The 26783-nt window shown below is 47.7% G+C and overlaps 1 protein-coding gene across 9 annotated transcripts in view; it reads right to left on the reverse strand.

Annotated features, from left to right (window-relative positions):
* Positions 1 to 12482, reverse strand: part of GNG7 (G protein subunit gamma 7) — a 796319-nt gene extending 783837 nt beyond the window's left edge. For 4 of the 9 annotated variants that reach the window (XM_069646625.1, XM_069646613.1, XM_069646618.1 and 1 more), the window contains exon 1: positions 12321 to 12473. The gene's annotated coding sequence lies outside the window, so the exon portion shown is untranslated. Of the gene's footprint in view, positions 1 to 12320 lie in introns of all 9 variants that reach the window. The other 5 variants (XM_069646622.1, XM_069646620.1, XR_011302994.1 and 2 more) reach the window with 4 other exon arrangements.
* Positions 12483 to 26783: the final 14301 nt, after the last annotated feature.

Genomic DNA, 26783 nt, shown 5'->3' on the forward strand with positions numbered 1-26783 from the left:
TGCGGTACCGTAATTAGCTCCACTGGTCCCTTTGCGGGTTGGTTTTTAACGCCTGCAAAAAGCAGGCGTTAAATTCCCCAACCTGCAAAGGGACCTCGTAGTAAGGCGGTAAGGATTTACCGGTACCGGTAAAATACCGGTACCGGTAAACCCTTACCGCCTACCGTGTAATGAGGCCCATAGTGGTGGATTAAAGTATAGGAAAGACCAATACAAAGGCTTGTGGAATAACTGGGAAATGGAGAGAGCAAAACTAAGTACATTATAGAAGAGCTACAGGACCTTGTCCAGAAGATCGCAAGAGTATTTGAAGATATCCTACTGACGATAACTATGAACTAAGTAGAGACATTGCCACAAAAGAAAAGCAGGAAAGGGGAGACATTCTCCTGGTATAATTTCAGTTAGAGAAACTAGTGGTAGGGTCAGGTAGAATTCGTTTTTGGACAAAGGACATTCATTTTGGACTTCTGGACGACTGACTAGTACATCGAGTTATTTATATAGGCAGGGAATCCTCAAGCAATAGGGAAAGTGAGGTCTTATTATTTTAATAAACTATACTCCTAATGTCCTTCAAGTGTGGCACTTCTTCCGACCCGCCACAGAGGGCACTACACCAAGTTCAGCCTTCCCTCAAGCCAACCTCAGTTGAAAAAATAATGAAGTCGGTCCAGGCCAAAACCAAGCTTGTAACCAACATTCCGAAACATTACCTCTCAGGTTCAAAAGTATTATAAAAACAAAGTATGCGCCACAGTTTATTCATTAAAATGACATTGAAACCAAAGCTAAAACCGTTATTGGCAATTGAAACACGGATAAACAATATAGTTGGTGGATCTATAAAAGCTGGGAAGAGAAGAGACTCCAAAAGGTGAATGTTCTGTGAATTAGCTCTCCTAGTTCCAGGATTCTTCAATTTTTTTTACCAACCGTTTTGGACTTGTGGCTCATTAAACGGACTTGATGTTGGGCTCTTCAACCGCCTTCATTTGCCTCCTCTGCCAGTTTCCTCCCCAACTCACAGTACATGAGCGAGGACTTCTTTCATCATTATTAGTCACCATCTGACATGCTGGCGTCTGAACCAGAAGCCGTAAGGAACGTCCATCGAAATTCTTCTTCCATGCCTGTAGCACTTCACTACTTTCGCAATGCTCTACTACCAGCTAACATTTCATGAAAAAGTTGCACAGACCAACCCAAAAATTAAAGAGTGCACTTATTTCTGGCCGCTGCCAGATGCTTTCCTTTTATTTCATTTTCATGACTATCTCCCTTAGGCTAGATCTTTCTCCATGACCCCTCTCTGTCCATTTCATATGTGTTGTATGCGGGCCTGCCAATATTTAGGACAGCAGCTGTATTAGGCATTTCGGAATGTCCATTCCTTCAGATTCTACAGTCAATGCTCATAAACAGAGATTCTCTCTCCTAGAGCTTCTCCCGAGGTCCTTGCATTTGTGCTGCAGTGCCAAAGTAGATCTTTCAGGAAGTCCAATTCAGATTGTGATGGCTGGAATGTTACTATTTCTGTGGAAATATCTTCCTCACAATGAGCCATTCTAGCTAGGACCAAGAGCTTCTAGTTCTTTAGTATTCTTCGTAATAGAAGTTTAAAATGTATCCAGCTGCACCTTGTTTATGTGCTGTGGATAATATCTACAGGTGTTGTTGGGCTACACAGAGGCAACAGAGCTTCTTGGATGCCATCTCTGCAAACTCTGTAGAAGGCTGTGCGGCAGAGGCACTTCTTTACATATGGTCTACTGCTCTTCTGTTTTTTCTGGATGACATATGCAGTGCCACAGTCATAACACTTTAGGCACAAGTTGCTTTGTGATTTATATCTATTGCAGCAGCAGCCTTCTTTTTGGGATCCATTGAATTGGGGCAGTGCATTTGCTTAGATTTCCCTTGCATCAAGCTCTGCAAGTACAGGCCCCAAGAGAGTGCTGCAGAGAAAGGCAAATTAACTGCACTACTAGACCTTAAGAGAAAGTCACCCTCCCTTCTTGCAACTTTTCCTACCACAAAGCGTTTCGCCATTTTGGCTCAAAGAAAACATTGTCCTGCTTCATTTCATTACTAGCAATGGGTTCTGTAGACCAATATGGTTACACTCATCAATTGTTGAAAATCAATGATCTTGTAGGTGACTGTTCCGATTCGCTGATCGCTTGATGCGCTTTGCAACCTGAATTAAAGTGCACCGAGAATGGGCATGTGTGGCTGGCTGGCTGGCTGAAATACCACAGAGCAGACGTTGGGGGTGGGGGTGCAAGTGTTGTGGGATGCTTCATACTGGGATCTTATGTGCTCTCTCCCAACTTGTCGCCTCACCCAGGTGTGGTGCAGTTAGTTGTGGTGCATTGTGGTACAAACATCTCAGAAACTGTGCAACCAATGGCCTTGAAATGCGTTTTTCGAGGTCTCATAGGGAGCATGAGTTTTGTTCTTCATGTCAGAACCGCTCCTTCTATGACCATGTTGATGATTCACCAATTTCAAGCAACCGTCTCATGTGTGAAGGTGCTAAAATCAATATATGTAGCCAGTCATGCTCATAGGGTCCTATCAGGTACTATGCAAAATGTTGTGCAGATTGGTGAAACTGTGTGCAATTGTATAAGGAACAGCGCTTCGCCAAGCCACAAATCCACAAACAAATGTTGAGGTTCGTTGTAATCCATGGAAAGGGGTGTCTAAATGTCATTCAGCCACTAATGTCTGGAGAGTCCCAACAAGTAATTATGCAAAATGCAGTTCCGATTAGTGAAAGGGTGTGGAATTGTAAAAAACTACATTTGCCATCTGGTGTCACGCCAAGTCGTTTTTTTCCTCCATTTGAAACAATTACATCACTATTGCCTAATCCAATGTCATGGCCTTCTAATGCCTCAAGTCTTATTTTCACAGTAACAAGCACACGGAAACCGGGTAGGACTAATATCACCTCTGGTCCCTAAGGCGAGAATTAGGATTGCTTAAAGCCAACTCCCCACCAACGAAATAAATTAATCAATGGGCTTAAATTAAAGCTCATTAAAAAAGTCAAGTCGGCCAATGTCATATTCTCTAGCAGGATGAAGGCCTTGGAAGCTAAGCCACCAGGCCAATGCCCGCTTGACACCGGGACCCACCTACCCAACGTAAGAGAAGAGGCGATAAGCCTGTGCAGATTTCTACCAGCTATGAGAAGATGCTTGAAGAACAGAAGCCTTGGAGTGGCAATCACCCCCTCAGACTGCTTGAGGGAGAGGACTACGTACAGTGAGAAGAAACAGGCAAGTCACTGACTTAATTTCTGTTTTAGTGGAATGGAGAGCTCTTCTTTCGGTGGACAGATGTCTAGCACCCAGATGTCGACATATTTACCAGAAATAAGGTACAGTAGCACTGTAAGCTTACAAGACAGTTCTTTAAGCACTAGGAGGTAATGGTGTCTCCAAGTCTCAAAAAGGCGTAAAACCACATTTCTGACCCAGAGGAAGAATAGTGGGGTGTCAGGGGCCTAAAATATCACCCTTTTCAGAATAAAACAGACAAAATGGTGTTCACCTAATGGTTTACCCTTCACGGATATACACTATGCTGAAGTGGTCAAGCTGCAGATTCGCAAAAGGTGCAGGTGCCTTGCCTTTGTCTGCCTATGAAGCCAAGAAATTCAATAAATGTACCACACGTCCCGAAAGAGGATCAGAGTCCCTCTCCATACACCACCGAACCCAAGTCTTCTAGATCGCTTCATAACTCCATGCTGGTGAGGAGTCCTTTACGATGCTGCAGCTAAAGCCAAAAGCCTTGTAATAATCTGTAGATTGCCATAAGCATCCATGCTATCAGGGCCAGCGATCCTTCTTGCATCAGTGGGTACAGGTACGTCGGAATGTCCAATCCTGATGAAGTATAATATAGAAGAATCAGAAACCATGCTTGTGCCATGTTACTTGCAGGGTAATCAGCATTAATGACACTTGCTCCTCACCGTAACCAAAACTCTTGGGATCAGAATGAACAGAAAGAATACATAATCCATACCAGTCCCCGAGGCCTGGAATAGAGATTCCATCTCCACAGCAAACTGTTCCAGTACCCAGCTGGAAAAATTAGGTCGTTGAACATGAAGGCATATAAATCAGTCTGGAGGTGGGTGTGGGGGCTTACAGCCCCACGAACATAAGGGGTCCAGAACCAATTCAATGACGTGCAAGAATTCCTGTTGCTTATGACTTGGTGCACGTGCATGTTCTATGACACTACAGGCAGTTTGGTTTCCAGGCAATAATGCCAAAAACCCAAGCTAACAAGGAGCCAGGACCATGTGCTTCTAGATGGTGGATACATCTTACGGACGATATATTGGCCATCTAGAGCAAGATGCAGTTTGCTACTTGGTCCACGCTTAGGGCTTCAATCGTGAAGGAGCCAGTCGTGTGTATATATATATATATATATATATATATATATATATATATATATATATATATATATATATTCATATACACATACATACACAAATACAGCTTTACCTGGGAGTAGACGTACTTTCACATCTGGCTCCCCAACCTCATCCACTCAGTTTCCAGGAGGAGGTTCAGAATAGAGCTGAAGATGGCTACGCTGTTCATGTGCTCCAGGCACCAGTGAAGATTTCTCTCAGGTTTCCACGTCCACTGTAACTACTATAGCTTTATAGACCAGCAGCGAGGGCTGTATCTGGCGTTATGGTCCCTCATACCTCGTTAAAGGCCCTTGCTTCGCTCGGGAAATTAACTCGGCCTTCAGGGACCATAACGTCCGGTACGACCCTCGCTGCAGGTCTATAAAGCTATTAGAACACCCTCAGTGTTTAATTAAAGAAGAATAAATGAGACCTGTTTAATTGAAGTACAAAAAAAATGCAAAATGTTGCAGACATTTATTTACGCCGTATTCAATTTTTTGTACTTCAACTAAACAGGTCTTTTTTTGTATACGGTGGTGGGAGGAGTAAGCTATTAAACAGAAATCAGGTGTGGGTATGTCTGCCTCATGTTTCACTTAAGGTAATATCAGTTGCTTTTTTTTTCACCTACACAAACATCCCCTTACAATTATTTCACACTTAAACACAGTAGCACAACATTAGCAAGGACACTGCGTACAAGTTAATTAGCTTGCTATGAACTTACCTTTGTATGCTCTTGTTTCCCATACTACTGTGCACCAAACATCCAAACAACGTGAGGAGGTGAGAGCAAGGTTCCCCATATCTTAATTGAGGTGAAAAATGAAACATGCACGTTCCATAACAGAGAAAAATGCAGCTTTCCTTTCTTTGCGGTTTTGCATTGCCTGAAATGGTTTCCATGCGAAGTGAAAGCAGAAAGCTTTCTTCCGGCTTCACATCAGTGGGCAAAGCTGCCTTGCACACGGTCTTGGAACGTGTAATTCTGAATGCAAAGTTAACTCTTTCCGTTCCGACATTAAACCCAGACCAACGCAGCAACTTTGGGTACTGGCAGCTGCAGCACGTAAGTAATTTAAAAACTACTTGCGAGCTGTAATCAATCTGCGAGCTATAGCAGTTTGTATCGCTCTCAGATTGATCAATCACAATTGTGAACCACCAATTAGTGCAGGTCTGCCCTTGTGCGATTGGTCGTTAATCTCTAAAAAGGCCTGTAATTTAGTGCATCTAGAAAGATGACTGGAAGATGCCAGGAGGCCCACTAACCTAGCCAAGTCTTGAATGGAGCGAAACTGATCCTCAACACGAACCACATTTCCTTCTTTATATCTTATTCTTTGTGACCCGGCAAGTGGCGAGCTGACGCCAGCGTACTTAAGTAGGGCCCAGAGTTTCCAGGTCAAGGGAAGAGCGGATGGGTGGCTTGTTCCACTTCTCCAAGTTTATCAGGAAACATAGGCCCTGTAACAGACCGACGGTTTCTACCGGATTAGATAGAAGGCTGGCGTGAAGAGAATCATGATCAAGTATAAGATCATGTTCCCGCCTTATTACCAGAGGGAGCCTACCACTTATCTCATGGTTTGCGAGACACCAAGAAGCTGAGGTTAGGTTGAACGGAAGGCAGGTTAACTGCCACATCTAGGTCACTCAAGGGAATTGAAGGAATTTTCTGGAGGATCGGGACTATGAAGTAAGCATCCTTGAGATTGACACGTATCAGCCAGTCACTCCTCAGAAGCAGCATGTGAATGTCTTGAAATGACGATACCACTACCTAGTTGCTGAATTCCCTTAGATTTAAACCAGGATTATGTTCTTCTTCCTGTGAACTAGGAATTTGTTGTTCTGAAACCCTTTAGGATGGTGATCTGTATCTATGATTGCACCTTCTGTCCCTAGGATCTGAACTTCCGAGTCTATGAGAGAGCGTTCCTCATCCGAGCAACACATTGGCCTGGACAAAACCAGTTGATGCAAAGAGGGACAGTCAATTCCAAGCAGAAACCAGCAGCTGTCTGCAACACCCAGGCACAGTCTGATATTAGACTACAATTGCAAATAAATAGGGCTGCTGCACCCCTGCCTGCACGGGTGCCCAGCATTCTTAGAGCTCACACCTGCAGTAATGGCAGGTTGTATGGTGTAGTCTGCCTAGGCAGCCGAGGTCTCTGGACATCAAAAATGTATCTTGTTGCTGGAAGGCACAGAAGGATGAATATCCATGGCCTCTTTAGAACCAGTTGTGCAGTTAGGAGAACAGCTGGCTGAATGGCCACTTCCTCAGTTGGTAGATCCAAAAACATGTAAAGGGTGGTGAAACGCACCATGAACAGAGGCTTGTGCTTTGTCCACACACATATGTGTGTTAGCAAATGCGCTGAGTTATATAGCAAAAGGATTCCCCAAAAGCATTCCATTATCCTCAGGACCTGCGATTGATTTTGCGAGTTCCTGGGAGCTGGTTATCTATTTTTACAAAAACGCCCATGTGGTGTTCACCTGATATGGGACAATTAGCATTGCCCAAGATGCAGCTGGCCCTCTGGCCCAAGCCATACATAATGGCGGGGTGGAGGGACAATGCTTTATCAAGTATCCATAGATCTCTCTGAGGCATACATGATCTTAGCTGATGGACCTAATAGGTCCAATAATTTGGACTGGCTGGATATACACAAGCCATCTAAAACTTTTTTGGATCCTCAAGGAGTTGAGAAATAAAAAGGTCTGAATATATCTGTATTGATCTCAGGTGTACTCGTTACACTTTCTCAGACAATCTCGGAGAGGAGGTCCTCTGACTCAATCACAAAGCCTGGGGGGTAGAAATAGCAGCTCTCCTCCAGGTGGACTTAATGCCCCCTTAAAATGTCCATCCCTGAGTCTTTGGGTACCACCAACTGGTTGCTCAGGGAGGAAATTGGCAAGGGAACATTTGGGAGAAAACTGTCAGTTGACGTTACATTTCTGTCCACCGATTTGCCCAAGACTCAACTAAAGCTCCGGGCTGGAGTGTTGAGCCAAATTACCCATCCCATCCTCCTCCCTCCCCTACCACGGCTCCCCTCCCAGGTTTCACATAATTATGTTCTGCCAAATGGCAGGCAGGGCCCTAACTCCTCCAACTCCTCATAATATTAATTCTCACAGAACTCACCATCTTACGCTTCTTCTACATAGGACCAAGTTCCGGCTGACGACAAGGGGGCTATTTTTCTCATTTGTGCACCTTTAGTAAGGTTAGAGGAATCTGAGCTGGAGAGAGGCCAACTATATTATGCAAAAGAAACCTACCAAAATGTTCTCCCTGTGCCATCCCAGCTTCGTGAGGGTATGCAAAAAGCAGCCATGCATCTCCAGCAAGTGTGACTTCCTGTCTTTTCAGAACTCCTGTTGAGTGTGCATCACAACCCGTGGTCTGACTCCCTAGCCAGAGCACCGCTGGCAGAACAAGGTCACACAGAAGCAAAACCAGCATGCAAATAGATAAAGCCAACTCTGGTGTGCCTAAGCAGCCACAAACACTGTTGCTCTGCAGGACTGTCTGCTCACTTGCCAAGGCCCCTACAAAATCATCAATTTCGAAAGGGATCACCAAGCGAAGAGATCCCTGCAACAATTAAGTACACACAATACACTTTAAAATCACACTTAACATAAAGCTAAGGACCAAAACACAAATCTGATTAACGAGCACCAAAGAAAGGAGTAGTCGGAGGCAGAATATGAGGTCATAGAAGGACAGCACAATGGAATGGACATAGTTGTTTGAGTTTCATTTTCCAAATCTCACACACAACTCCCCATGATAGCAGATGTTCCTTTGAAATTTCGTTTTTTATTAAATTGGGCTTTGCATCTGAAAGAATCAGCAAAGAAAGTGATGCACAATCCTCACTCTTGGTCTTGCCATACAATTCTTGCCATACAATTATAATCACAGCTCTCAGCTCCCTCCAGTTTTTTTCTAAAAACACAGTGCGACAAAAATAAGCCTGTACTTGGCTAGCGATGGGCACGATTCGTCAAAACAAAGCAAATTGGTGGATCTCAGATGCAAACTAAGCATAATATATGTCAAGAGTGGCAGGCAAAAGTCAATCAACAAAGTTGTGAACAATGTGGGACATGAGTTCGCGGAATAACAGGAGAGAGCTAAAATAATGCTTTATGGCTTTCCAATCACAAAAGGAAACGGTGCCCCGGTGCGCGCGCGTCGGGTGGACCTAATGTTAACCTGGAGACATGTTTACCAATTTGGACATGATTTGCCCACAACGTTACTACTATCTAAGCAGATATAAACAGAATAATATGCAGATTGGAGGAAAAGCCATACCGATTGCCAATGAAAGGAACAATGTCTTGATCTATTGATAATAGAAAGATCCAGGTCCATCCTGGTGGAAAGCAGTGGTTGCCCCGGTTAGGGAGGAGCTAAATAGGTAACATCAGCGAAATAGTGAAGCTTGCCAGAAGGATCCGACAGTGAACATCATTAGAAGAGCTAATCTTAAGATGAAGGAAGATAAAGATTAAAAGCAAAGTAGCGAGAAAGCAAGAGCATCAGAGTGCAGACTAGAGTGGCGTACACCAGGGACATAGCTAGGAAGAAGATTTGATTAGCTGCTATGCAAGCCCCTTTACACTAGGCCTTGCAGGGTGGGAATAGACAAACCAACAGTATAGCTGCACTATGTTTCACACATAGGCAACTGAATTAGTAGGTTGCATTTGTTTTATATTGTGTGTGATTCAAATAGAGTCATTCACTATTGTCCGGTTACATTAATATTTGTAAATGTGCTTTGGTTAGCAGCACTATTGGAGCAAGCACTCAAGTGAACAAGCAGGTTTATTTTATTTTTTAATAAAGGTTTTAACAGAAACATGCGCCATGGAACACTAGTTTTGCTAATCGGCCTTTTGCAGATGGGAACTATCAGATGTAGCGTTGCTTGTCTACCAAAATGTTAATATTGCATAAATAGTGTTTTACAGTGTATAGCAATGTAGGGTTTGTATATGTTTATATGTATGTAACCTCGCGTTATGTGGGCAACTAATAGCATTTGATTCAGAGAATCACAAGATCATATTAAAATTAATGTACCAGATATCTACAATATTGTGTGGAAATTGTGATTTTTAAAATAAAGATTAGACAATCTCAAATTCAAAAACCCATGAATAATTGACAGCATTAGGCATTTAAACATCACGTAAAAAGTCCAAGTCATTTGTTAACAGCGAGGAACAAAAAGCATTGACTTGAACCTCGTAGGCCACCTTCTCTTTTCATCCTTAGGCTTTGGACAATGAATGATGTGGTCTTGCATCGACTGCAAATTCAACTGTCTGAATACATCTACATTGCATCTCCGATTTAACTACTACTGGGTACGGCTGTTCGGAACTCATCCATGAGAGAGAGTATGGTACATGTTACTATAATTATTAAATTCCAAATGGGGCTTTCTAACAAGGTCTGACAGATGTAACCTTTAGTTAATTGTCATTAAAGTGTGTTAAAACATATATGTTAACCAGCCATACAAACACGTGAAGGGGCATAATGACCTTGCGAGCTATGCACCAGTAGCTATAAAGTCGCTTACGTGGAATAACGAGTTTCGTACCTAGTTGGGACAAGTATAGGTATGTCATGGCTTTGTGTCTGGTTATAAACTCCAAAAGGTAATCAACTGCCTAACATGCATCACCTACAGCATTCCTCACCACTATGCAGGTATCCACTCCAACTTGCCGTTTAAGTTGCACATACAAATCCCTATCATCTACAAGCATTGTCTGCAAGTTTGAAATATTCTTCTTTACAAAAGCATCACAACCAACTAACATACTAATTTGACAGAACACTTAATCAACAGAAGAAAGGGAGTAAATGATGAAACTTCTATACTGTTCTAAAAACCCATACCTAGCTCTCTGGTCATGTGTATTACTCACCTTGCTAGACAACTCCTAAAATGTTTCCTCATCCTTCGAGGGCCTATAAAAGTAAGCCTTTTAACCTACCCTCCAACCGTAAAATAATATCAGGAACATCTGCTCACCCAGTCCTCGAGACCAATAATGAGCTCGGGCCTGCTCTCTACACCACCAAGACTCCCAAAGTCTATCTCTCCCGAATTTCATTTGCATGTGTACTACTGCACCGCAGAAGACCCAACCCTTCTGCAATCCCTGGATATTCTCATTAAAAGCCACCCGCATTACAGCACCCCTTTGTGCTTGTAATCACCTCACCTATGCAATATAACTTCCAATGCCTAGTGTCACTACTGCCTCAATATAACCACTTGGAGCCAATCATATCCTGTGACAACCAAAGGCCTAGTCTTACTCGCCCTAGTCTCAGACCCCCATTTCCCATGACACCAAAAGCATCTTCTCGGTCCCATGACATTACACCACAAGATTGATTCTCTGAAGCCCAAGAAGCAGTGTCCATGTTTACCCTCACATTGCCCAAAGACAACACTTAACCTTGTATTTTAAAGGCACCAGAAGACTAAGTAGGGACACCAGGCCCAAATACTGGACTTTAATTTTCCAGCAATTTTATTCTGAGAGTTGTAATGTTAGGTCACTTAAATGGAATGAAATGTATTAAAGAAAAACCACAGTAAAATCAAAGTTCCAGTATTAGAAGAGGGTCCTGATGAGAGAGTAATCTGGTAACGGGTGAACTTGCCTACAGGAACTGTGGAGATTTCTCAGCGGTCCTCTGCATCATGGGCCTCTTTTGTGCAGTTACCAATTTTATTTCCGAATTTTCTTATGGGAAAGGGGTTGGCATGCTCACATGGTATAATATGGGGCCACTTTCCAAGTTCTCTTTTGTTTCCAAGTCCATCCCTTTCTATTCACAACTCTGCCTCATTATTACCAACACTAGGTCAGGCTGGGTTTCATGAAAAGGGGCTATGCCTGATATCAGCACGGGAGGGATATGGACAACATGTACAAGGGCAGGACTGAAATAGGCTATGAGCATGTTGTGATATCTGTGGAGGATGAGTCTTGGGTATTGAATTCAGTTATTATTGACAACAAGACTGGTTTTGCATTTGCCTCTCCTCCACACTGAACTCCAGCCCATATAAACTAACCAGTCTAGCACTGGCCTGTCTGTATACTTACTACACCGGATAGTGACACCTGGCTCGATGCCCTAGCTTATCAATGACACTTCCAAAGGCTCTACTCTGATCTCTAGCATCGCTGGACCGACCCCTCCCACTACATTCTCCCTATTCCTCCAGTGCCAGCTAAAGGCCTAGGCAGCCTAGCCCCTTCCCACCACACGCATGGCCTATTCTCGACCCCACTGAACTCTGCTGGACTCCGGTCCCACCCGATGCCACCCCCAGGCCAATTCTTAGACAAGCACCAATGACCTTAACAGGCCCATTATCAACCCCAAAAAATGACAGCCCAAGGGGTGTTATTTGCACCTCCACACATAAATGAATCCTACAACCGCGCCCATCAATTGGCACTCCCACGTCTAATGTTGCCACCCCACAGGGCATTTCCATACCTTTCCTAGTCTTTAAATCCCAAATGAACCCTATTCAGACCGTTTCTCATCCACACCCCATGAAGGTTCCAGGACTATGCCCACGCCGTGCCCACTGACCTAATCCACTGATACACACATCCTCTTTAATCACCTCTGCACAGTGACACCCCTCTCTTATCGCTCATCGCTCACCGCCCCCTTTTCTCACATATACCCAAAAACCTCACCTTGCCCTTTTCCTCCACCCACCTTAACTAACAACGTGCTGTTCCCACCCGCATTGCCCATTCGTAGCCCCGTCCCCCTTCTCACCGGCTCCGTTTTTCACCGGTTCCCACGGACGGCGGCGAAAGGGGGAGTGCGAGCACCGAGCGCGCGCTCCGATGCCAAACCGCGGGCGCGTCCTCGCTAGGGTGCGCGCGCCAACAGCAGAGAAGCAGGGATGCAGGACAAGCGCGCGCCCGAAACGAGTCACATGACAAGCGAGGCTGCGTACTAAGCAGGAACGAGCGCCACCCTGCGGCCTCAGCCAGGCACAAAGACAGCAGGGGAGAACAGAGCCAGAAGCACGTACCGCCCAAAGGGGGCGGGGATGCAGCCCGAGGGAGGCGGAGAATGGGGGCGGATAGCAGTGGCATGCGGGGCTCTAGCCAATGAAAGAAGAATCTCTCCAGGGAGGCGTGATTATGTTTAAATGGGAGGCGCACTGATTAATTGGAAAGGTGTCTGTCTCGGAGGGGCAGGGCAAGCACCTAACAGTCAGCTTCTTCTAAGCCCGGAGAGGGTGCCATTGTTCTGAAGCAGCCATTGTATGCTGTTATGTTGTACTTATGTCAATGTTGTGTGTTATCCTCATTTCAGTAGTGAGCTCAGGGCATTCCACATTACGTTTGTTGTTTAGATTCCATTCTGTGATTGAATGATCTCGAGGTCACACAGTTGGTGTTGTGTGCTCTGCCCCTTCAGCTGTGTAGGCAGCCTGCTCTGATAAATCTTGAATAAATACAATCAACCCTTCCCCTGATGTCATTCCTCATTCAACACTGGCAACGAGCATACAGCGCGTTGGTGGTGTTCCGCTACCGCCGCCCGTGAGCCCCCCACCCCCGTTGCACAGAGACACAGAGACTGAGATGATACTCGCGTGGGCTCCACGGTGGCTCTGACGCCGCCCGGAACGCCCCGTTTATTTATAGGATGCACACGACGGAGTGAACGTCACCCCGTCGCGTACGCGCCCTTAAAGGGCCAATGCCACACTCCTCCTTTTCCATAACAACAAAACTTGAAAAAGAGAGGATCTAACTATCACACATTTCACAACACACAATATAACCCCAATGGTCCCCCATTTATTGACAGCCACCCTGGATCCCCCCCAATGGTACTTCCAACAGCGTAGGCAGATCCACCAGCCAACCTTCCAGCTCAGTCTGTCACATAGTCAGTGAGACGGGCAGGTTTCCCACGCCCTGTTCTCAGGGGGTACCGACTGCCGACATCTCTGGCCGGTCTACCGTTGCCTAGACCTCCGTGAACAGGAGAGTCTACTGTGTGGGCTTGACCCCCACCTTCGTCCAGTGCCTCTTCACATTCTCTGTATTCCGTGCTTTCCACTCTCGGCTCACCAAGTCTCTTGAAGAAGCTGGCATTCCTGGTCACTGATGATGTCCCGTCAGAGGCGGTCACCATAGAACCCTTCACCGCCACGACGTCCAGTGGAGCGGGTTCATACGTGAGAGACAGTTTGCCCTGTGGGTGGTGATTCCCTCACTAGCACCTCATCCCCCGGGGCAATAGTTGGGGGTCTCAGACCTCTTCTGCTGTTTTCCATCTGAGTCCTTGCCCTTCTGTCCTCCACTTGGTCGTTGTCAATGACAGCCGGTTCTCGATCCCCCACCTCAGGTATGATGTCTCTCGGGCATCACTGGAATAGGGCCTCTGCAGGTGCCACACCCGTAGATGAATGGGGTGACGTCCGGTATCCCCGCAGAAATACATACAGCGCCCTTTGTAAACACTCGCCTTTTCCTTGAGCGATCCTAAATACTTTGTTGAGTGTGCGCATCATGCGCTCTGCCTCTCCATTTGCCCGAGGCCAGAGCGGGGTGACCTTAATGTGCTGGATGCCATAGTCCTTCAAGAGGTCTGCGAAACTCTCACCTTGGAATGGTGTCCCATTGTCGGAGCACAGAACAGAGGGTAGGCCATGAGTGGCAAAAATCTTCTCCAGCGCTATCACCACCTTGTCAAACGCCACCGACTCTACAAACTCGACCTCGGGATATCAAGACCATTCGTCCACCACCACCAGGAAGTGAGTGCCCCTCCTTGTGGATCCACAGTCCGCATGGACCACTTCCCATGGTCTTGTCCCTCTTGGCATTGTTTCGATGGATGGTTCGCGCTGGGCCGGTGACGTGGCCTGGCACCACACGCACGATGCCACAAACTCCTCCACTCTCCGCTCCAGCTCCGGGAACCACACCTTCTGGCAGAGACGAGCCTTTGTCTTGGGAGCTCCTTGATGACCCTGGTGCGCCAGGGCAATGACTTGTGGGATCTTGGCCTGGGGCACCACGATCCTGTCTCTTCTCAGTAGGAGCCCCGACTCTGAGAATGTCAGTTCTTTGCGCACCCGCCAGAGTGGCTCCAGAGCCACTCTGGCCTCACTCGTTCTTCGGTCTAAGGCCTCCAACACCATCTTCCAGGCACCTTGTTCCATGGCCGCTTTCAGTATGGTGAAGCACTCATCCTTCATTGACGCCAGCTTCAGCTCCTCAACCTGCATGGAGTTAGGGCTTGCCGTTTCTACAACCAGGTTAACGTGTTCGTCTGCCTCTTCTGCTGACGTGGATGCATGGGAGCCCCCTCTTGGATGTCTAGAGAGGTAGTCCGCAGCGTTGTTGGCCCCCGGACGATATATTAACGATACACCATACTCGAGGAGTGCTAGCATCCAGCGCTCTCTATTCTCACTGGTGGTCTGGAGGAAGAACCAGCCATGATTGGCAACAAAGGCTTGTGGTCTGTGACCACGGTTACAGGTCGCCCCAGGATGTAAAGGCGAAAATGTCGACAGCCCCACAGTACCGCCAAAGCCTCCCGCTCGATTTGAGAATATCGTTGCTCGGTATCGGAGAGCGCCTTGCTTGCGTATGCTTTGGGGCGGACCTTCTGGTGACTCCCCACCTGAGTGAGCACCGCTCCCAGCCCATAGGGGCTAGCATCCACGACGATCTCCGTCTGTACCTTTGGATCAAAAAACGCCATGGTGTCCTCCGCAGCCAAGGCACTCTTAATGTCATCGAAATCTGCTTGTTCAAGAGGTCCCCACTGCCATACAGTGACCTTCTTTGTCAAAGTTCTCAACGGCCCTGAGCGGGATGCCAAATTCCGGATGAAGCGGCCACAATATGTGACCATGCCCAAGAAGCTCCTCACCTCAGCGACATTCTCCGGTGGTCGAGCATCTTTTATGTCCCTCACCTTGCGGGGATCAGGTGACACCCCATCCGCCTTGAAAACAAATCCGAAAAACTCAATGGTGGTTTTGAGAAACTTGCACTTGTCCTTGTGCAGGGTGAGCCCCAGCGAGCGAAGGCGCTCGAATGTCTTGGCCAGGCGTGCCAGGTGTTCCGTTTCCGATTTGGCGTACACCAGGATGTCATCGCTGATGTTGAGAACTCCATCCAGATCCGCCAATGCTCCTCTAATAATGTTCTGGAACACCTCTGCCGCAGAAGATACCCCAAAGCTCAGTCTCTTATATCTGTACAATCCCAGATGAGTGGTGAAAGGCGTTATGTAGCGGGACTCGGGGTGCAGGACCACCAGATGATACCCTGCTCTTAGGTCCAGTTTAGAGAAGAACTTTGCCCCCTGCAGTTCCGCTATAATGTCATCGATGGTGGGGGTTAAATGCTGCTCCCTCTTTATTGCCTTGTTGGGGAGTCGCATGTCCACGCAGATCCTCACTGCGTCAGGCTGCTTGGGCTTGCGTGCAATGACAATGGGATAGACCCATGGAGTGGGGCCTTCAACCATCTCAATGATACCCAAACCTACAAGGTTTTCCAGCCTTTGATCCACCAGATCTCTGAGGTGAAAAGGTACTCACCGATGCTTCAGCGCCACTGGTTGGATTGACTCATCAATGTGTAGCCGTACAGGCTCACCCACCATCTGTCCAATGCCTTCAAACAGGGACATGTGTTTGGCCAATAACACCTGTATGTCGTCCAGGTACACAGAATATGCGAATGTCACAATGCCAAGGGCCTCTGCAGCCGCACAGCACAGCAGTTTGTTGTTGCTCACCGTGTGACGTAGAATCTGGCACGGATGGACGACTCGCCGTACTGAACTTCTGCCACAAACACACCATCCAGGGGAATGGGCTGGTCGCCTCCAAAGGTGAAGATGCGTGCCCTAGGTGGAGCCAGCGTTGGCGGGGCCTGCATAGCGTGTAATGCTGTCTGGCTATCACATTTACTTATGCACCGGTGTCCACTAGCATTGGTATCGAGTCCCCATTGACCAACACGTTACACCTGGGCTGTCTCTTGGAGTGGGTTCTCAGCATGCCCACATTGGACACAAAGAAGACATTTTCTTCGTCATCCTCTTCCTCCCCACCCTCCTGAGGTGCCCCTTCATCACCCTGGTCCACCTGGGCAACATTAGATGCCCTCTGGGGGCGGAAGAAACCGGCCCGGACAGGTCCCCTGGGGACTACCTTCGGACCTGTAGTCCTGCACATTCTGGCAAAATGGTCCGCACCCCCACACCGGCCACACTTCACTCCCGTGGCTGGGCACTCCGCTGGGTGAGGGAGATTGTATCCGCATTTTAGGCAAGAGTTGTGTCCTGCTTGCGGTCGTGGACCTTGGGTACTTATGGGGTGTCTAGATCCACGGCCTCTGCTGACTGCGCAGACCTCCTCCACCTTGTTGGGGCGCACTCCAGCTTCCATTCGAGTTGCCCGCAGCTCGGACACTTCATGGCACCTTCCAAGTTCCAGGATGCGGGGAAGGGTGATGGCAGGCTCTCGCAGTATCTGGCGCCGCAGTTTGCCAGAGGCACACCCCTGTATGAGCTGGTTACGAATCATGACTTCTGGGTTGTTCCATGCACACGGCGTCGCCAGTCTGCGCTGCCGCCCCTAGAAACCATCAAGAGTCTCATCATCCTTTTGTCGCGCAGCCCCCATAAGGAAACGTTCATAATCTGCATTGGCCATTGGCAGAAAATGGTTGTGGAGCGCATCCTTCGCTGCTGCAAACGACCCATCCACTGGTTGCAGGGACAGAAATATCTCATGCACCGCAGGGCCTGCAAAATATAGGAGGGTGGCTAACTTACTGTCATCGCTAGTCTCCATCGTGGCCCTGAAGTACATCTCAAGTCTGTCCATCCACATCTTCCACCTCGGTCCCAGACTTGATGGCGTGTCCGAGATATCAAACTCAGGCATTGGTTGTAGGGAGCCAGGTGGCTTGAGCAGAGGTCTTGGCGGCAGGATGGGTAGAGGCTGAGGTGCGGGAGCAGCCGGTTGTTGTGTGGCAGCCGCGGCCGCAGCAGCTTGGCTCATGGTGGTAAGCGCACAGGCACCCCAAGGGTGTCCGAGTGATGGGGCCGCAACTCACCACCAGACACAACCAACTCCTTCTTCAGTAGATAGTCTCCCAACTCTGTCCACAGGCAGCCTCCAGATGGCACTGCTCTTCCGATGTAGATGTAGCCAGGCACATGCAGATCCACAAATTGTAGATTGGGCAAACAGGCAGAAATGGAGGATCCAAAAATTGAGCAGGGTGGGCCCCCACAACTTGCATCCAGCAGGCCTCCTTGGGAGTCTCACCCATAAACTCGGTGAAAAACAGTGACTGTCAATAGGTCATTATAAAATGACAGGTGCTGCTTCTAGTGGCTATCTGCCACTGGATTGTCCAAAAATTGGGCTTGGATGGCTCACGGATGCTTCGTTATGAAGCCGTGATCACCCGAGGCCTATTCAACAAAATGGCCGCCGGCCGCGTGTGTTACACCTTTGCACCGATGGTCGCTCTGGCAACAACATCGTGTGTGTAATACGATGCCGCCTTACTCACCCAAGATGGCCGACGCCTCTGAATCCGTTTGTGCGGGCCACGGTGCAGAGGTTGCACGTTCTGTACTTTCACGCCGCGAAGATCATGTGACTCCATATATTCCAACCAGGAAGTTCAGCAGATGCGTCGCTACTCTTCAGATCGGCGCTTCGTAAGTTCGTTCCTAGGGAAACTGGTTCATATCCCGTCCTCCTATCTTCAGCTTTCTGAAACTAAAATATCCTGTTCTATCTGCCCTTTTTATCCCTTAGACTCTTTCCTCTCGTCAGTCCACTTGTCACCTCTCCGATAGGTTTCGAAGTCAGCCTGAACAGTGAGTCCCCGGGGGTCTATAATTCCCTTTTTTGTCACCCCTACTCTTAGCCATTACACTAACCTCTGCTTCTGGTTTCCGGAAACACACTTACTCTCTCTATAGGACTCATCCCCTTCTTGAAGACTTCACACAGCATTCCCGAGCCCCTCGACTCCGTACCCGGAGTAAGTTAGTCATAACTTTTCTACCAAGACTCCAGACTACCGAAGGTGGACAAGACTCACCTCTCCTTTCTCTCGCCCAGGATCAGCCTCGACCACACCTGACTCCTTGAAGGAAGCCTGGCAGATTCGTCACGAGAGTCCACAGTTTACCGTCACAGCGACACAGGGTTTTTCTTCCCCGGAGGGTTTTCCCTGGGGACCGTGGTTCCTCTGCAGCTGAAGTAACTAACGGCTGGGAGGAAGCAGGGCTTCCCGGGAAGCTTTCACTTTCTGCATTGTTGCTGATGCGAAGTCTGCCCGCTACCCAGGTTAGTGAAACTGCACAACGGGTTTTTGTCTCAGATTGGGCACAGTGTAACAGTTAGCGACGCCTAATAAGGAGAGTATTCGATTCAAGGCTCCTGGGCAGACGGTAGACTTCTGATGGAGCAACAGATGCAGCAATTAATGGCAGCCATGCAGTCTATGTCTTTGGAGATGCAATCTCTGAAACAAGACAATGATCAGTTAAGACAACAAGTCGCTCGAGCTTTTTCGGAGACTCCCCCTTATGCCTTGCATACCGATAAATATGACGGGGATCCTCACAAACTCAAGGAGTTCCTTGATAGTTGTATGATTCAGTTTACCTTTAAAGCCCGTTTTTTCCCGTCCGATAAGGACAAAGTAGGTTATCTGATATCCCACTTGACAGGCCCTGCATTGGCCTGGGCGACTCCCCTAGTCACCTCGGGAAATGCCATTCTAGACTCATACACAGCCTTTACTAATAGTCTACGATCTATGTTTAGTAGGCAGGAAATTTCAGTTTCTACTCAGGAAAAATTACTAGATTTGAAGCAGGGCAATAAGGATCTCATGAGTTACGTGACTCAATTCAAACAGCTATCGGCCGAAACAGAGTGGCCGGATGATGGTCTCCTCACGCTGTTTCGCAGAGGTCTTTCCGAGGAACTGAAGGACGAAGTCTCAAAGGTTCCTCGTCCCGCCAATCTAGCCGAGTTGATTGCGCTCACAATGCAGATAGACTACCGTCTCCATGAACGCTTCCAGGAGAAGAAGAAAGGGAAACCCTCTAGACCCTTCTCCGGTTCTCCTTCCCCTTTGTCTCGATCACAGATTCCCGACGAACCTATGCAAATAGGATTGGCCAGAGGCCCCTTGTCAGATGGAGAAAAAGAAAGACGGAAGAGTCAGGGCCTATGCATGTACTGTGGGGCTTCATCTCACGTGTTAAGGGATTGTCCCATCGTTCCTCCTCGTCGGACCAGGAATCCGATGCAGGGAAACGCCAAGACCCTGTCGTAAGGGGAACCACGGCAGGAGGCCCTGAACGGAGTTCCCCAAAAAGACTTGGTACTTCTCTTAAAGAGGAGATGACGGAACACACTATGTTAGTACTTCCCCTGCTCTTGAGATTACCAGACTTGGAGCTGCAAGGAGTCCCAGCATTAATCGATAGTGGAGCAGCTGGCAACTTTATAGACGACCAGTGGGCTGCAAAGTATGGAATCATTAGATCCGCCAAGACCTGTATAACCCCCATTCAGGGGGTGGACGGGTGCCCCCTCAGTTCCGGACCAATTAGAGAACAGACAACCCCTCTTACTTGCCAGATTGCCGCCCACAAGGAGACGTTAGTCTTCGACTTGATCAAGACTGCTCATTTTCCCATTATATTGGGGTTACCATGGTTGCGAACCCATAATCCCTTCATAAATTGGGCAGCGGGAACTTTGTTTTTGGGTTCCGAATATTGTGTCTCCCATTGTCTTGCTCATTCCTCTGTTGGGATTCAAGCTCCTTCCATGGTGGTTGAACCGAGTGAAGGCCCATCGATTGGGATGGTCAGTGAGATCCCAAGGTGTCATCAACTGTTCCAGTCCGTATTTTCTCAGCCAGAATTCCCTAAATTACCTCCTCATCGTCGGGATGACTGTCATTTGGATTTGTTCCCGGATCGACCGATACCTTTCGGCCGTATGTACATTTTATCACAGCCGGAGAAAAAGGCTCTTAAAGACTATCTTCAGACTAATCTTCAAAACGGTCTTATAACTGAGTCCAAATCACCAGCCGGAGCCTCTTTGTTCTTTATTCCCAAGAGAGATACTGAAGAACTACGGCCATGCATAGACTATCGAGGGCTTAACAAGGTTACCATCCCGGATAAGTATCCCATGCCGCTTATCCCTGACATTCTTGAAGCCGTCCAAGGGGCTTCTCTCTATACCAAGTTGGATCTACGAGGGGCATATCATTTGATTCGCATCGCTCCTGGCGACGAGTGGAAGACTGCCTTTCGGACCCCATTCGGTCATTATGAGTATAGGGTGATGCCGTTTGGATTAGCTAATGCTCCCGCTGTTTTTCAGCGTTTTATGGACCATCTATTCGCCGATGTACTCCTTCACTATGTAATCGTCTACTTAGATGATATTCTAGTTTTTTCACAGAGTATAGAGGAACACATCGGTCATGTCAATTTAGTGTTAGACCGACTTAAGGCCAACCAGCTATACTGCAAACTAGCAAAATGTGAATTCCACAAGAACCAGGTGACATATCTAGGGTTCGTGTTGTCTGCCCAGGGGATTTCCATGGACCCTCGGAAGATCTTGGCAGTTTTAGATTGGCCGTCACCATCAAACGTCAAAGAGATCCAACGATTTTTGGGATTCGCAAACTTTTACAGAAAGTTCATCCCAGGATTCTCCAAAACCGTGCTTCCCATCACCAGTCTTCTGAAGAAGGGGAAGACTTTCGTTTGGGATGACTCTGCGCAGAAAGCTTTTTCGGACCTGAAGAGCCTTTTCACGTCCGCTTCCATCTTGCTCACCCCGGACCAGTCTCGACCATTCATTGTTGAGACTGATGCGTCTCACCATGCTCTAGGGGCAGTTCTTTTGCAAGAAGACGAGTCAGGAGAAGAAAGACCAGTTGCTTATCTCTCCAAAACCTTCTCCCCCTCGGAAATAAATTATTCGGTCCTCGAGAAAGAATTGCTGGCAGTTAAGCGAGCATTTGAGGAGTGGAGACATCTTTTGCTGGGCTCGGCCCACCAGGTCGAAGTTCGAACCGACCATCACAACCTCAAAGTGTTGCAACAAGCCCACACCACGAACAGTAGACAGGCTCGCTGGGCTCACTTTTTTCTACCATTTCGGATAGAATTTACTTTCCTTCCGGGAGACCAAAATCTTCGAGCCGACGCACTTTCACGAAAGGACCCTCCAATCAAAAGGTTCCACCCAGAGCCTTTCTTTCCTAAAGCTAAATTTCTGGCAACAGTGACTGATTTTCTACATACAGTCAAACAGGAAACTGCACGTCTGGACCCGATCTGCAGGAACTTACAAGAGACTCATTCGCTTACCCAGGAGAAAGGATACTACTTTTTCAAGAATCAAGTGTTCATTCCGACCCCAACCCTTCGTAGAGAAGTCCTGTTCATGTGCCATGACTCCAAAGCAGCAAGGCATCGTGGATATCAAAACACCCTTGAGCTAATTACTCGTCATTTCTGGTGGCCTGGTCTAACTAAGGATGTTCAAGATTATATATCAGCTTGTACTATTTGTCTGCAGTCTAAGACTCCAAGGTGTCCACCTTTTGGTTTACTCACCTGCATGCCTATTCCGGACAAACCCTGGCAAGTCATTTCTACTGACTTCATTGTCGATCTTCCTTTGTCCTCTGGCTACACCACCATTATGGTGACTGTCGACTATTTCACAAAGATGGCCCACTTCACCCCTCTGCAGAAACTCCCAGGGGCTCCTCTAATGTCAAAGATCTTCATATCAGAAATCTTCTCCAGACATGGTCTTCCTAACACAATTGTGTCTGACCGGGGTCCCCAATATATCTCGCAATTTTGGAAGGGTATATGTCAAGCATTAGGGATCGATAGAGCCCTCAGCTCAGGATATCATCCTCAAACCAACGGGCAGACTGAGCGCCTTAACCAAACATTAGAAACTTATTTACGTTGTTTTGTTTCTGCAGCACAAGATAATTGGGGAGAACTCCTACCCTTGGCAGAATATGCTTACAATAATGCCAGCCATTCGGCGCTAAAGACCAGTCCTTTTTACTGTTCATATGGTTACCATCCATCCTTTGAACCTTCTATCTCAAAGTCCTCCTCCAGATGTCCTGGAATTGACAGTCTAATCGATGGCATTCAGAAGGGACAACAGCTCGCTCGGATAGCGCTGCTAGCTGCCCAAGATCGAGCCAAGAGGGTAGCAGACCGCCATCGACAAGATCTGCCCTCCATTCAAGTCGGGGACGCCGTCTGGTTATCGGCCCGGTTTCTCCCGAGACATTTGGTGCCGTCCAAACTGTCGCCCAAATATTTTGGACCATTTCAAGTTATAGCATTGGTCGGTCCGGTAGCAGTCCGATTGGAGTTGCCTCCTTCTTGGGCCCGTCTTCATCCGGTCTTTCATGTCTCCCAGATCAAATTATCCATTAAGGATCGATTTCAACGCACCTTTGCAGTTCGTCCCCCTCCAATAATGACCGATACTGGTCCGGAATATGAAGTGGCAGGGATTTGCGACTCCAGATATCACCGGGGTCGCTTGCAATTCCTAGTGGACTGGAAGGGTTATTCTCCTGCCGAACGGACATGGGAATTGGCATCAGGAGTTCATGCTCCCTCATTTGTTCGACGCTTTTTCAGACTGCACCCCAGGTAAACCGGGTTATTCCCCCCGTAGGAGGGGGCATACTGTTACACCTTTGCACCGATGGTCGCTCTGGCGACAACATCGTGTGTATAATACGATGCCGCCTTACTCACCCAAGATGGCCGACGCCTCTGAATCCGTTTGTGCGGGCCACGGTGCAGAGGTTGCACGTTCTGTACTTTCACGCCGCGAAGATCATGTGACTCCATATATTCCAACCAGGAAGTTCAGCAGATGCGTCGCTACTCTTCAGATCGGCGCTTCGTAAGTTCGTTCCTAGGGAAACTGGTTCATATCCCGTCCTCCTATCTTCAGCTTTCTGAAACTAAAATATCCTGTTCTATCTGCCCTTTTTATCCCTTAGACTCTTTCCTCTCGTCAGTCCACTTGTCACCTCTCCGATAGGTTTCGAAGTCAGCCTAGGGGTCTATAATTCCCTTTTTTGTCACCCCTACTCTTAGCCATTACACTAACCTCTGCTTCTGGTTTCCGGAAACACACTTACTCTCTCTATAGGACTCATCCCCTTCTTGAAGACTTCACACAGCATTCCCGAGCCCCTCGACTCCGTACCCGGAGTAAGTTAGTCATAACTTTTCTACCAAGACTCCAGACTACCGAAGGTGGACAAGACTCACCTCTCCTTTCTCTCGCCCAGGATCAGCCTCGACCACACCTGACTCCTTGAAGGAAGCCTGGCAGATTCGTCCCGAGAGTCCACAGTTTACCGTCACAGCGACACAGGGTTTTTCTTCCCCGGAGGGTTTTCCCTGGGGACCGTGGTTCCTCTGCAGCTGAAGTAACTAACGGCTGGGAGGAAGCAGGGCTTCCCGGGAAGCTTTCACTTTCTGCATTGTTGCTGATGCGAAGTCTGCCCGCTACCCAGGTTAGTGAAACTGCACAACGGGTTTTTGTCTCAGATTGGGCACAGTGTAACAGCGTGTGTCTCTCCCCTCTCTGACTTCGCCTGAGGCGCTCACCTCCGATCATCTGCGCATCGAGCGAATTTCGCCGCCTGTCCCAGGGAGTGATCCGGTCTTCATCGCCACTGTTGGCGGTGTTCTGCTACCGCCGGCCGTGAGCCCCCCACCCCCATTGCACAGAGACACGGAGACTGAGATGATACTCGTGTGGGCTCCACGGTGGCTCTGACACCGCCAGGAATGCCCCTTTTATTTATAGGATGCACACGACGGAGTGAACGTCACCCCGTCGCGTTCGCACCCTTAAAGGGCCAACGCCACAGAACGCAACAAAGGACAAGGAAGCATTCACCCGCGTTTACGCTGTGTTGCAGTCGTTCCTGCCCGCAGCCCAAGAAAACAACATGGAGCAGCTTTGGTGCTCGGAGCGCCTGCATGCGACGCTGCATTGCCCCACGAGTGGCGCCTTCTCCTACCTTCCGCCCTCCCCATCGCTGAAACCAGCACAGAGGACCCAAGGAGCTCACTGCGCTCGGGGTGCCTCACGGAGCTCTACGCAATCTTCCAGGTGGCAGACACCGTAGTCTGCCCGGTGACAGGTCAGAGGAGGGGTGTGGCCCGGGGTGGGGAGGAGCCGATCATTGGGCTCTTAGGCTCACGCACGCCCTGTTAAATTTCAAAGCTATACGCTTCCACCATTTATGGGCTCGCGCGCTGGCCAGTATAAGAAAAGCTTCCCATGTCATCACGTAACATGTGGGCAGAACCAGCTGACATTTATCCATGACGTGCAAGCTGGCTTTGTTTATTTTCTTCTCCGTACTGGTTGTGGTTACTAGGCAACCACTTATACATTGTTACAAGGAGCAGGGTGGCACCATTCCTTCCCAGGGTGATTTAACAGACTCTTTCATAAGAGACCAGCTGGTACGTTGTACCAATACCCTCAGAGTGCAGGAAAAATTACTGGCAAAAGATGTGACTACCCGCAGTATCAGGAGGGAAATGAAAATGGACAAACAAGCTGCACAAGGTGTCACGCAAAATGTGTGTGCGATAACAACAACTACAAAAAATCAACCTCCAGAAGAGATTGGTGGAACCAAAGGTGTTCCAGGTGGTCAGCCCCATATACTATGCCAATGCTCCTTTTTACATTGTCCGACTCCCCTCTAATTAAAACGAGCCTTGGAAGGGAAGTTGTGACTGTATTGTCTTTGTGTCTAAAGAATAAGGATTTTCTCCTTCTTCAATTGTTTTTGTGTCTTTTTAACCCTACCAATCCAGGGTCAGTGTGGCAAATCTGTGGGCTATTAAAGGACTGTTTAGCTGCCACACAGGTTTTTGGAGGGATACATGTCCTCTTCAATACCCCTGGTGGCCTTTTCTTTTAAATTACAGTTTCTCCCAATCAGTACCAGATTTGGAAGAAAGTGGTATAGGACCTACAAGGACCTACAAGGCTGGATGTATTACATACCATAGAAGTTGGTAATTTGACTCTTATTCTGTCACTTTTTAGACAGGCGTTGTAACACCGCAACCTAGTTGAGAACGCACGTTAGGCAGGGATAGTATATTTCTTGTTCTATCCTTCTGTCTTCTGCCACAGCCTTGTTTTTACATCTTTCTCGATCTCGAGCTAGATATTCGCTGAAATTGTAGTCCATACCACCGTCATTTGGGTTGTGCCGACTGGACCTCCCTTGGTTCTTACTTAGCTGCGAACAACACAGAAGTATATTGCCCATCTATTGTGTGAACAATGCTCCAACATGCCCAGCCAGATTTGCGGACTGTTTCAAATGTAAGCACAAAGGACATTTCGCCAACGTGTGCAAAGAATCATCAATAAACTTGGTGGAACCGAGAGAACAAAACAACCAAACACTAGGCCAGCCCACGGCTACAGCACTAGAATGTCCACCTGTCCAAGAAAGGAACACAAAACATATCTTTGACATCTATGCCGTATCGGGTGAATTCAAAGGACCAGTTGATGATTTTTTCATTGATGGATGCCACCTTAGAATGAAGGTAGATTTCAGCCTCTCATTGGACCATAATTTCTGAAGACACATTCAAAAATGTTCTTGGCAAGGATCCTGGAATTCTAGTTCCTGCTAAAATTCAGCCTTGTGGATATGGAGAGTTCACTATTATTCTGATTGGTGAATTTCAAGGACATGTAACATATAAGGGAAGGGAATGCACAGCTGAGATATTAGTGGCTAAAAAGGGTGCATCACTTCTAGGTTGGGATGAACAAAGGAAACTGGATGTTCGCATACAGGCGAGTGCCACAGATCCGATAACAATTGCAGAGGTTGACGATAAATGGTCAAAGGAGTTTCCGGAGATGTTCACTCCAAGATTGGGGAAACTGATCAATTTTGAACATGACATCAAACTAAAAGGAAGTGCACAACCGGTTGTGCACAAGGTGAGGCCAGTTCCTCTGAAATTGCGACAACAACTTCGAGAAGGACTTGATGATATGACACGTAAAGGGGTCATTGAGGGAATTGAGGGCACCAAGTGGCTTTCCCCAGTAGTACTTGT

The sequence above is a fragment of the Ambystoma mexicanum genome, chromosome 1p (genome assembly GCF_040938575.1).
Source record: "Ambystoma mexicanum isolate Mex_15411 chromosome 1p, UKY_AmexF1_1, whole genome shotgun sequence".
NCBI lineage: Eukaryota > Metazoa > Chordata > Amphibia > Caudata > Ambystomatidae > Ambystoma > Ambystoma mexicanum.